Source organism: Anas platyrhynchos, chromosome 1 (genome assembly GCF_047663525.1).
Source record: "Anas platyrhynchos isolate ZD024472 breed Pekin duck chromosome 1, IASCAAS_PekinDuck_T2T, whole genome shotgun sequence".
NCBI lineage: Eukaryota > Metazoa > Chordata > Aves > Anseriformes > Anatidae > Anas > Anas platyrhynchos.
Genome location: NC_092587.1, coordinates 177,638,300 through 177,650,876, shown reverse-complemented (window position 1 = coordinate 177,650,876; position 12,577 = coordinate 177,638,300). Strand labels below are relative to the sequence as shown.

The following is a 12,577-nucleotide window of genomic DNA, read 5'->3' as shown; positions in this document are numbered from 1 at the left end:
CATATCAGCTTCATACTGTACCTCGTATATGCAAACACGTACAGAAACCTCTGAAAGTTACATAATTATTTTGATATTACTTATACCAAAGTACTTTTGCACCTTGTTTCATTACTGCACCTGACAACCTGTATGTACACTTCAGGTATATTCTGATATTTAAGTTCTAGAATAAAACATCTGTTAAATCATTAATTTGAAAAATAGTGCCTCAGGGGAATTAAAAATCATTAAATTACTGCAGAGACTAACTTTGCTACAGAAATAGAAAGGAATAGAGAGGTAGGGTTGATAGAGTTTAGCCTTTTAACTGATTATCGCCTTTAATAAATAGGAGATCTAACAAAGAAACAAATCCATTATGGCAGAAACACTATTTTAGGGTTACTAAGGAACTATATATGGGCTTAACCCGAGGTGACTGTTTCCTGTAATTCTGTTGTGAAGCAGGCAGCACAAACACAGGCAAATATCCCAGTGGCAGGGAGGGCACCAGAGCAAGCTTTCTGTGTTTTAAATGGAATACACTATTCATTCATTATTTATGCCACAAAGGCATTTCAAACTGAATCTGGCTTCATCCCATTTTATACTGCCAAGAACAAGTTCGTTAAAACTCCAAAATAAAGAATGGAATGCAAAGTAAGCAAGCCAGCTTAGAAAAATATGAGATGGAAGCCTGATCTTTTGAAGAATCAGCACAATTCTGGAGCAATGGCACTGTTTTTGTACAAGAGCATTACTACGCTGGAAGCTGGACAGGAGCTACCCAAAACAAGAGCTTCCTTAGCAGAGAGTGAACAACAAAAAGCAGAAATTTCCTACCAGCAGCAGGCTCTGAGCAGTGTTTGGCTACCTGGCATGGCACACTGCTGGGCAACGATGACTGATCCATCCTCAGGACAAACCTTTCCAATTCCTGCAGCTCCAAAAGCGCCTGCCACAATGAAATCCCACTGCTGCCTACCACTGTTGTGACAGCAGTCTACAAGCTGATTACCAACACCCCAAACAGCATTTAAACCAACCATACAGACAGAGCATACATACAGAGTATAGACCACTCTGCCACTGCAAACCAAACTGCATTCACCAAGTGGCCAGGCTAACACTAGTTAACACAAGTATACTTGCCTTGGCAGGGAAGGCAAGTGCTCTATTATCACTGACCTCGTGCCCCTCAGAATCAAATAGTCAATGCTTTGTAGCAAGCAATTGCTTCCTTCTAGTTTTTTCCTCCACCTAAATGGTTGTCCCAAAGTCATATATATTTATGTTAGTGTTTTCACAACTAACAAAATGCGGTATACCTCTAACAGATGCCCTTCAACTTGCTGTTACTCAGCAGAGCAGCACACCTTGTCCCACTTACTTGACTCTATCTGTCAGAGAGCATTGATGAATAATGTTCTGGACGTGCAGCCAGCAACTCCCACTGCCAGTGATGCCACACACACAACAAAGTGGGAGCAGAGACCTCTGGTGCCTGATGCATTCTGGTTTGTTCGTGATAATTAGAGCACAGTGAGCGCATGGCATTTCTTAACTAAGAGACGTGTCTGCTCAAGTTATTTAGCAGACAGAAGAAGAAATAAGAGAAGACAAAGAATGCCCCTTAAAGCAAAACCAAAGTGAACATTGATGTGCTTTTCCTTACTATTGATATGATTTAATATATCAAGTGTTTCTCCTTGGCAGCTGTGTGGATGAATTCTGCAATTCTTCCCTATTCCACATCTTGACATAACATTAAAATACATGGGCAAATTCAAGAGCTACCTGTAGGGATACAAAACACACAGCTCTACTTTATCAGCGTTATCGATGATCACAATGAACTCAATTTAGTACATATCAAATGTAGCAATTGTAATATAATCATACATCCGCCAGTCACCAACAAGGCCCTAAATCAAGGCTTTTAGAGGCAGTAGGAACAGGAGCGAAGGAAACCAACATTGAGAAAGAATCACATTGTGAGCCTGGCAGAGCTGGTACCACAAGAGGGAGTCCTGATCTCAGACTTGGCCAACACCCTGTAGCAGGGTTTCTCGAGACCATCGATGAGGAATGAGAAGGGCAGAAATAGGAAGACACCTATGCAAAGCCTTACAAACCCCCGACGTTTCCATGGACCTATTTCTCACAAGGGTTTTCAGAGTATAACAAATGAGTTTACTTGTCACAACTGCAGGAAGCAAAGACAATGGAGGTCAAGGAAACAAACACAAATACTAAGGAGAGGTTGAGAAAAAACACACACACAAAACCAACCCTTCTGAAATAGTCACATTGAAGCGTTTCCTCCAAGCTTCTTTCAGTCGATGCAACAACCTGAGGTATCTGCGAGCTCTCTGTAGTTACAGCAGTAGCTGCACTTGGCCTATTTAAGGCAAAAGCAGCCTTAAAATGTCTCTCAATTAACGTCAGATGATAGACTCAACAAAGACGATGCTTACAAACTCGATCATTCCTCCTCAGAGATCCTCACCTGCCACTCCACTGTATTTCATCTGCCACACCATTAGGGAATATAGGGCTTGCTTTACCACTGTGCCCTGTAACCACCCAGTAGAGCAAATGTAAGCCAAGTGCAATCCTACAATTCTTTTCAGGTAGCACACTGATTGCCCGGAAGCAATCCAACAGCTCTCCCAGAAGCTAAACCTGAGCACAAACTTCAGGGGTGAGGGAAGGGGAGAGAAAAAGGGTAGCAATAACTTGCTGACAGCTGTGTTGAAGCATGTTCTCATTGTTAGTGCTGTGGCACACTCCAATTCAAAGGAGGCAAAGGAAATTTTTCTGCAAGAGATGCCCTCAGTAAACCATCACAAGCCAGGACGAAGAAAGAGGAGGTTACTACCTACAGCAGTCTGCCTCATTATCGTACTTACCGTACTGCCCAGCACACCTGGCTTTAGGCAGCAACATAAAGCATTTACGTTTCTGCTTTATCTGGTATTTCTTCATCATTAGGACAACAGTTTAGGGTTAAGATTGGCAAAAAAAAATATGGTTCCTGGGTTCCATAACCACTGGGTCCTTCCTGCGGATCCCTGTGAAGGTGTTAACACATTTGGGACCCAAACACCTGTACCTCAAGAGAGAAAAAAAATGCCAGCCAGCAAACACCTTCCATCAACAGAATGACCTTTAATAACATGGTATGAAACTCAGTTCCTGGGCCATGAAGCATTCCTCCTTCTCCCACACCTTCCGCACCGGAGAGGATGCAAGCCATTAATTTTCACACTCCTTAATAAACAGCCAACCCCGAGAAGCATCAATGGATTTATCATTCCATGATTGTACTAATTAGCCTCAGCTGGACTTAAATATTTCAGCTGTTTTCTCAGACACAGCAGCAGTAAGAAATGTTTGCCCAGTTTAAAAGCTTGAAGAACCTGCTCTTTCTTCATTTGTTTTAAAGGAGGTTGCTGAATGGAGAGCACTGGAAGAACAGAAACTGAAGTGTTTGCATCATGAGCTAGCCATCTGAACATCTGTACCAAATATTTCAGTTGTACGGGGACTTCCAGGTAACATTAGACTTCACAGAGGTGTAAAACTTGGATTCTGAAGCTCTTTTCTGGAAGAACAATGACCACAGCTTCCATCAACTTAAAAAAGCTGTAAATTGTGTGTGTACGAAATCACACAACTCCTTTCAGACAAGCTGCTAATCCCACCTACTGGGGAAGAAAAATCTGAAACAAAAATGTGAATTTAATTAAATATTAATATTATAATACCGCATCCCTAAGATGGTAGCAGATCCCTGCAAGGACTTACTATAGTGCCTTCTATTACAAACCCGTCATCTCAGCCAAAGATCTCCTTTATTAAATCTGCTTCCTTTGTAAGCCAATGCCTTCCACTGGGAAATTCCCATTAATGCACTCAAAACCAGCAAAAATCTGTCCTAGAAGTCTACAAATTTCTCCAGCCCACAGACAACACTACTAGAAAGAATAAGCTGAATGCAATGTCACAGGATTTCACTTCATTCTCAGTTTTAATGGCTATTTAATGGCTGTTATCATTATTTTTCCTGATGCTGCAAAAGAGGGTCCCACTTATGCTACACATTATCTGCCCCTGTGACTATTCAAAGAGGGATTTCCTCGCATTTCCCACCTGCTAGAAGCGAGCCCATACCTGATTTCTGTGAAGCCATTTGCTTGCCTGCACTATGAAGGCCATTATTTTCCACACCTGACAGACTAAAATACAGATATGTTTATTTTTAATTCGTTTTTATACTTGAAGCGTGTCACATTCTGTTAAGAGAATTTGCTGCAAACAGGCAAGTGAACAAAAGTTCTTTGATCTTTGGGTATATCAAAGGCTTGTAGACAAAGATATGGAAGAGCTACCTGATGTTAATTTACAGTAACGGGGAAAGCAGAGCATTACTCATCTAATCACTTCCTCTTCTGTCTGCACATCTCCCACAGATGCCAGGGTTAATCTGCCTTACCTACATTACTCACGTACACCCCACAATGGTGTTTGAATCAGCACAGCATTTTTGTAGCAATTTACCAACAGAAGGCTGTTCGGTACCATAAATGCTTATTTGTACTATTAGCACATCCTTCAACAATCAGCTAATTAAGCAGCTATTAGACAGGAGGTACAACACTTGAAAAACTGGAAGAAACAGCTAAGAAATGCTTCAGCTACCTAATCAAACCAGGAATTTATGAAGACATTGCCAGAGACTGAGGTTCTGAGAAAGAAAATCCTGGAGCAAACTACAAATTAGATTCTAATAAATAACCAACACGAGGTGGCTACTCCTAGATTAAAAAAAAAAAAAAAAAGAAAAAAGAAAAAAAAAAGGACTTCTTGCACTGAAAGCAAAATCAGCACTGTCTCTTAAAAAAAAAAATGAACAAGCTAAAAATAACCTACTTGGACTCACCAGTACTATAAACCTCTAAGTTCTGTACCAAGACCCCTATCCCATAGAAGCGTTTCTATGATTCTTTTTAAGATGTTTTGTAACCTTCTATTTTTCCTTAAATTAAAAAAATAAAAATCTGAAGAACCTTGCCTTCTTAGGAAAAAACAAAAACCCTATCTCCCATCTCATGCAGCAGTTCTGTCTGTCAGCCAGGGGATGGGTTGGGCTTGACAGATAACAACTTTCTTCTGCCTGTTTTAACAAGTCATGGTTTACATTGGGACTGTAATCTAACATGAGATACACAGACTGCAAGAAGCCTGCATGGGGACACACACACTACTTATAAACAGTTTAGTGCCTGTAAAAGGCAAGCAAAACCCACCTCATGCTTGCCACAACACTTGCTGGGGGACACAGGTGGGAACACCAGCAGGAATTAATAGCATTTTATGGGTCAGTCTCCAGCCAGAGGGAAACCTCAGTGCTCTTGGTACAAAACAACTGCATGGCAATGGGTATTTTGAAGGAACAAAGCACGTTTCCTTCTGGTTTATCTCAATTGTGGGGGTTGGATCACAGACCATCTTCTAAAACACACGAGGCAACTATTCCGCTCTGCTTTTATGGATGTGTCACCTTGCATCTTCTTGTTTGCTTCTACAAGAAACGTTCTCAACGTGGTTACAACAGGTTAGGGTTGGCACCGAACAGGCTGTATATAAAGCAGGGGACAGGAAAGTGTTAGTTCTCCCCCCATGCACAATCAACAATTAAAACAAGAAAGAAGGAACTATGTACTTGAGGTTCAACCCTGAAGAAGCTACAAAAGATAGTTTATTCAGGCCCAAAAGGAGAACCTATAGGTGGATGATAAGTCCCATGAAGCACAGATGGACAGCATTATTCCCCTTTTGTTATCACAGAAGAAGAGCCTGTGCAACCTAGCTTTAAAAAGCACAGGAACTGCAGTGCACACTGCTGTTACACAAGAAAACATCATTTTATTCCCTCTCCTTTCTTCATGCTAATAAAACAATAATGTTTCAGTGAAACAACTGGGGTCAAGAATAAAAAAAAAAAAAAAAAATTCCCGCAAAATACTCCAAACCTGGTCAAACAACCAGGTCAGGGTCTGTGAAAAGAGGAATCTGACTGAAAGCTTCATGACCACATCTTGGAGGTCTGGGGACTTCACTTTCAACCTTTTCAGTAGGAAGTGCAAGATATTTTAAGGACTTGTGGGTTTGGTTTCTTTATCCAGCATATACATTTTAAAATCATTACTGTGAGCTGAAATGTTCATTTTCAGCACTTTTCCCACCAGCAGGGATGCTGGACCTAATGATATTATCATTGCTATTCCACAGTGGCTAATTTCCATTGATGGCTTGACCTCTAAGTTGGCAATTTTGAGTGAACTCAATTTCCACGCCATTAATGCACTCCAGAACTCATTCAACAGCTAATACTTTTAACTGCAAGCCCCCAAATAGCTGATATAGCAACTGTATTTTATTTTTTTTTTTTTTAACTGAACCCTAAGTCCACAAGTTTGTTGGTATAAAGGTAGTTAAGAGCGATCCACTGGTGATTTAGTAGATTTTGTCAGCTTTCAGACAACATTATAACTACTATCAGGGCACTCACTGCTAGGAAATGCATTTTCCTGCTTCAGGATTTAAGTGTCAAGTCACCTCATCGTGCTCAGTAAGAAGAGGATGCATCGAGTGAGACAACAGTGGTTTTAATTCAAGAATTGCACAGCCTTCTGCTCAGATTACAATTTCTTTTCTGCAGAACAAAAATATTCCTAACTTACTCCCAATTCAGCTTTTTTTTTTTTTTTTTTTTTTACACTCTACAAATGAATAAATAAATGTTTAAAGAGTTCACTAGAACTGCTAGAATTTTAATTCGGACTTCTTGCAAAATGGGGTACTTTCAACTCAATAATGTAACTCTTTGTGACTGACGAACGCATAGGCTTGGCAGCTCTGGCTCGCTTGCTCTCTTCCCCTGCCTCTTCCATGATTTGGATAGGAAATTCGTTCCTTTGGGAAGAACCCTAAAGAGATACACCAGCAAATATGCAATTCTAAGTACATTTTGTTTCTGAAAAAAAAGGCTCTGATTATGTAGACAGGGTAAGCGTTCAACTAGCAATTGTTTCCCTGAAGAGATGGCATTACTACACACCCCCAAGTGCTCCATATGCTTTCTTAATGAAAAGCCTCACCTTTGAAATTTGTTTATTCAAGATTGATCCAGATAGCAGAAAATCAGCTTTAACACGAAAAGCTTCTCATGTGGCTTGTGCTGAGCCCTCTGGCAGCATCACCTGCAGATCTACTGGAGGTGCTACTCAAAAGGCTACATTATCACAACAGATCCATACGCTGTGCAAGACCCTGCACAACTGCTGAGCTATAAATTACCTGCAGTCCATCTAGGATCTGTATACAACAGTATTTGATTTCACAGAAAGCTAATTTTAACTGCTGACTGAGAACAGAAATACCTACAATATACCATGCCTTTTTAACAAATGGATGTTAAAAGATTGGCAAAAGTTTTTAAAAGGTTAGTTGAAGCTTGTAAAGCAAGCATCTTAAAATTTTAAAAATGCCAGAATTAGATATATTTAAGTAAACTTAGGTATATTCTATCAAAGTGTGCCACACATTACACCTGAAGTCTTCTGCCAGAATCATCTGTAGATAGCAAATCCTTCGTAGCTCTCTCCAGTGCCTTGCATACAAGGTTTTTTTTTCTGTGTAACTGTCCACATGAATATGCAAGACTAAGGATATATCACAGGACTCCCTTACAAAGTAAATTAAGCAAATAGATACTACCTGATCTTGCAAACAACCTTGAATTCACCACTTATGCAGAATGCCTGCCATCTTTCAAAGGGAAAACACAGGGTTTTCTGCTGAAATCACACCAACTTTCTGCAATAATTAACAGCAGCACCTGAATAAAGAACCAATTCATCTCAAAAGCAGCTTTATTATCCTTGCTACCTTGATGGAAAGTTGGCTCAGAAGTAGACGACCCGTGTTCACACGATCCTTTAACTCTCGGTAAAAATGTATTTGTTATCCATTGATGCCCACTAATTCTTACACCAAGCTTGTCCTCTTAATATCCTCCCACGGTCTTTTCTCCCTTGGTATATTTGTGAGAATAATACCTTCTCCCTGTCATTCTTCCCCAAGACTAAACAAGCCAGATTCTTCCAGTTTCCTCTCGTTACAGTTTTCCTGACCATCCAAGCAGACCTCTTCTGCACCTGTTTCAGCCTAAGCTCATCTGCTTTGAACAGGAACAGGACGTAATCCTTTACATGAGGATTATGTTACACCAGTGTCATGTGTAACATTATTAAGAATTTCTAGTCCCTGCTGAAATACATCTTCTGATACAGCCTCAGGATAAAATTAGACTTTTAAGATTTGTCATACTGGTGGCTTGTGACCATCTTTAAAAGACTCCTATAACAGGCTTTAAAGTTTAAAACTGATGAAGTCATTACTTTCAAAGACTTTGCTTACTGCCTTAAGAGTCGATGGCTTTAAATCTTCATCTACCTTTTTTTTCTGGACCATTCTTCATAGAGCAGTGAATGTTTCCGACACTATATACCAGACTGGTGTTCTCAGCCTGTGTTCACAGGGCAAAGAAGAGTGCTTCAGAAACACAACACTGGCTAGAAAATACTTTGTTTCTGTAGCCTCCTGTCTCAGAAATAAGTTAAAATGAAAAAGGAAAGAAGAGAAACAACAAATTCAAAGCTTTTGCTAATGCATGAAACAAGCAACAGCAATTGCTAGCATATCTAACACTGCAGCCCTCAACCATAACTCCAAGGAGAAAGGAATGAATTATGATGAATTAGTAAATGAAGCCAACAGCCAGACCATTTCACCAGTGGATTACTTGGAAACACATGCTGCTTGCCATTTGTTACTGAGTTTTCCTCGGTCTTTTTTTTTTTGTCAAGTGTCTGAAGACAATCTTGCCCATGCCCCTCCTGCTGATACATCAGACATCTCCAAATCACGAACAGAGAAAAGTTCTTTACGTTTTCCACTAGCGAAGTTACTCTATTAACTCAATTGCAAGGTTTACTTAAGCCTCTTTTACACCATAAAAACTCTTGAATTAAGTATGGACACAATAAGCTTACTTTGTTAAAGTATGTGGGCACCGTGCTTGTGGGACAACCCTCTGACATGAAACAACAAGTGCTAGGAATGTCAGCATCTCACACAGGTATGTGACATGATTTCCATTTCACCCTGCATCTTTCTCAATGCCACAGAAACCATGCAAATAACCTCAACAACTTCCATCAGAGAAGGCTCATTCATCATCCCACGATTCAACTTTTCCTGAGGTGGAAAAATAAACTCAACAGCTGCCAGGAGACACTGCAGAGGAAGGAGTCCTTGGCTTCTGATGTGATGAGTTTGCCTCTATGGAGACTGCAGCAGAAGAACTAGGCCAGCCTGGGCCAAACAATTCACATTTGACCATGACCAAAGTAGGAAAAGGGAATAACAGCACTTGCTAAGCAGTGGAAAACTTGTTCATTAAAGCTAAGCACCAAACAAGTGATCTCCAGCAGCATGTAACAATTAAAAGATTTCATGGCCATGGATTAAGGCAGACTCTATGGAGTCAAGGAATGACCCTATGCAGTCATCAGCAGGTCCATGCTATCACTGCCTTTGATAGAAACAAAGAGAATGTGGAGTTAGGCTCCTGATGCTGCTTTTCCTTCACAGCAGGATGCTCACTGGAGCCAGTACTTACTCACTTGCCTTGATTTTTCCAAGGGCATAAAAGCATTGTAAAAGCATAGCTTCATTTTTCATTTGCCACCAAAAAAAAATAATCTTCTGATAAGACAGCAGACCTGGAGCACTTTCTCCATTAAGTCCGGGTCTACTTCAAACGTCCTCAGGTGTGCAACGCATACAAACTACTTTCTTCCACTTGAGTACGTAGTAATTTATCCTCCTGTACAATTTCGCACTACAGAAAGTGAAGAGGAAAATAAGGATCACTATCACCTTCTATCGTTCAGCTTCTGAATGAAGGAAGACAACTCCTTAAAGCTGAAAGCAGTATTTTCTTCTTATGGGTTAGTAATAGGGTAGCTTCGGATCGCAGTGTCAACTATGGTTGTTTTAGAGTTGATTGTTGAGCAATTAAAGTTTACAACATAGTACGTGTTGGTAAAAACAGTACCTTATTTGTAGAAGGGGTTCTACTATAAACAGCAATAAAAATCACTGAACATATTTCAGAATTTATGCATCCGATGCAATAGATACTTGATGGCTTAAGACAAAATCAGTTATTAAAGGCTCATCTTTTTAAAATCACTTCGCTATATTTTGCCATTCCCATAGGTCTAAATTCACCCAAAGTCCTTTAGTTTTCTCTAACAGAAAATAACCTTCAATTCAAGTATTACATGACTGTTACAATAATTTTTCACTGACTAGAATGAGAAAATAAGGGGGGGAAATCTCAATCCTTGCTTATATACCATGCTTATAAATAAATAGGGTCAAAAAAACCCTCTCCAAAGCATCAGTCTCACCAACATACTAACATTTTAGGCTTACTAAATCTTATTTCACGTGGAATATTAAATATATTTAAATGATTGCATGAAGAAACTGCTTAAACAGAAAAAAACCTACTCAAAGTCTGTTAAGATATATTTCATTTCTTTTCTTCTGGCACTGGAATATAAAGCAGCTGATAAAACGCTTATCACTGAGCTGCCTCAAGCCGCTTCTAGTTGTAGACAAGGGAATTTATTGCCAGCAGGAGCAGTCTACATTTTTAAAATTGTTTCTGCATTCTCTGTATACAGATCGACAAATTATTTGCATGTGGTGTGCTCATGTCATTTCCAGCTGTTCTTTGGTCCTGACTGTTTTGCACCTATTCATAACAACTCTCAGTGCAGCCTACAGAAACTTGGCCACCGAGCAGCATCTCCCAAAACCACACCACGCAACCTCCCTTCTCCCTGTTGTTAAAAGGTGTAAGAAATGAGGAGAGCCTTCTTTTGACAGCCAACAAACTGCGTAGCTTCCATTCATCGCACAGCAGCAGTTTATTTTAAAGGTTTAAGTGGACTTGTGCAGTACTACCAGGTGCCTTTTAAGAATTACTATGGATAATAGTAATAGCAATTACTATAACAATAATAGTATGTTATTATAGATAATAGTAAAGCTAAGAATTACCACTATTGGAGCTGTTCTACCATGTGCCTTTTACAAATTCTATCAATCTTTCACATATTTTAACCAAACCATACCCTGATTTAAAAAAAAAGCAAAAAATTATAACTGATAAGTGAACTCTAATGCCCACAATTTCTATACATAAAGGTCTGTGCTGCAAAGGTACCTGATGAAAGTTTGGCAGATCCCTTTAATATTTATTTCCACACTTTAATATAAACTCATAGGTATTTCTAGAAGCTTTCAGGTGTTAAATACTTCCAAGAAAATCCAGCTGAAGCAGGAACTGTATATAACATTCACTTTTCCATGACTAATCTTGCCCTGAATCGTGAAAGTGTTGTGAACTTGTATACTTCTTATAAATCATAAAAATACTTTTCCGGTGTCCTAAGGTTAATGAACTATAAAGTTCACTAACCCCCCAGACAAGCTCAGTGAACTAGGAAGTTCCTTAAGGAGTTAGCCAAATCACTAGCTGAGTAATATGAACACAAAAAGGATCCCACAGGTTGGGGTAGCCCACACAGTATTGAGATGAATGGTTTGATCAAAAGCCCATTAAGCGCGAGGGAGGAGAAAAAATACTCCCTTATTGAAATTTTTAGACAGTAATGTTGATTATCCTTTTTGCAGGATAAAGGTAAGGAAATATTCTAATTAAGAATTCAGCATACTTGTACAAGGTGCAAAGAAAGCTCCAGGATTCGGTGCTTTGAGAATTAAAAAAGCCTTCTCAAATTCAGCTGCACTGTCCACAGACATCCGCTCACCCAGATTTCCACACAAATTCTCTCCAGTTTGCTTTGGCTGCGTTCCTTGGCTGCACCCTCTTGACTGAGGTTGTGTGACCCCGGCGCTATCCCAGCCACAGCAGCTTCCCAAATATGCTAAACCAGAGCCCTTCGTTCCCTTGTTGTTTTCTACCAGCCACCGCACTAGCTGTTATTAATACCATGAATGAAATCTAACTGAATTCACACACGGTTTCTGGCCTATTTTCTACTGCCAGCGCATTATTTTTATTACTGATAAGATGGATGTTAAAAATACTGCTTTAATGAACTTTTAATATTTTCAGTAGAGTGACAGAATTTGTCACCGTGTTCCTAGACTTAGCAAACTAATCCAATAAACTGAAGACCAAGCAAGTTGCCTAAAATTCAAACACATTATTTCAGCCTCGTTTTTAATTCAGATTTTGTTTCTGGTAAAATTTCACAAATATGTTATTCCATGCCCCCAGGAACAGCTTAGCCCCTACCCAGATGGAAAGGACCGCCCGTACAAAGGCAGCATACCAAGATCTGGAGGAGTCTACGTGCCTCGGTCACTCTAGATTGGAATCGGTAGCTGATATCCGAGAAGGAAAACAAGGCTGTCGTGATAC

The 12,577-nt window shown here is 39.8% G+C and overlaps 1 protein-coding gene across 7 annotated transcripts in view; it reads right to left on the bottom strand.

Moving 5' to 3' along the window:
* LRCH1 (leucine rich repeats and calponin homology domain containing 1) overlaps positions 1-12,577 on the bottom strand; it is a 113,987-nt gene that overhangs the window by 60,684 nt on the left and 40,726 nt on the right. Inside the window, exon 1 of one of the 7 annotated variants that reach the window (XR_011806422.1) lies at positions 8,109-8,205. The exons of the other annotated variants lie outside the window; for them this stretch is intronic. The gene's annotated coding sequence lies outside the window, so the exon portion shown is untranslated. Of the gene's footprint in view, positions 1-8,108; positions 8,206-12,577 lie in introns of those variants that run through there. 7 annotated transcript variants of the gene reach the window in all.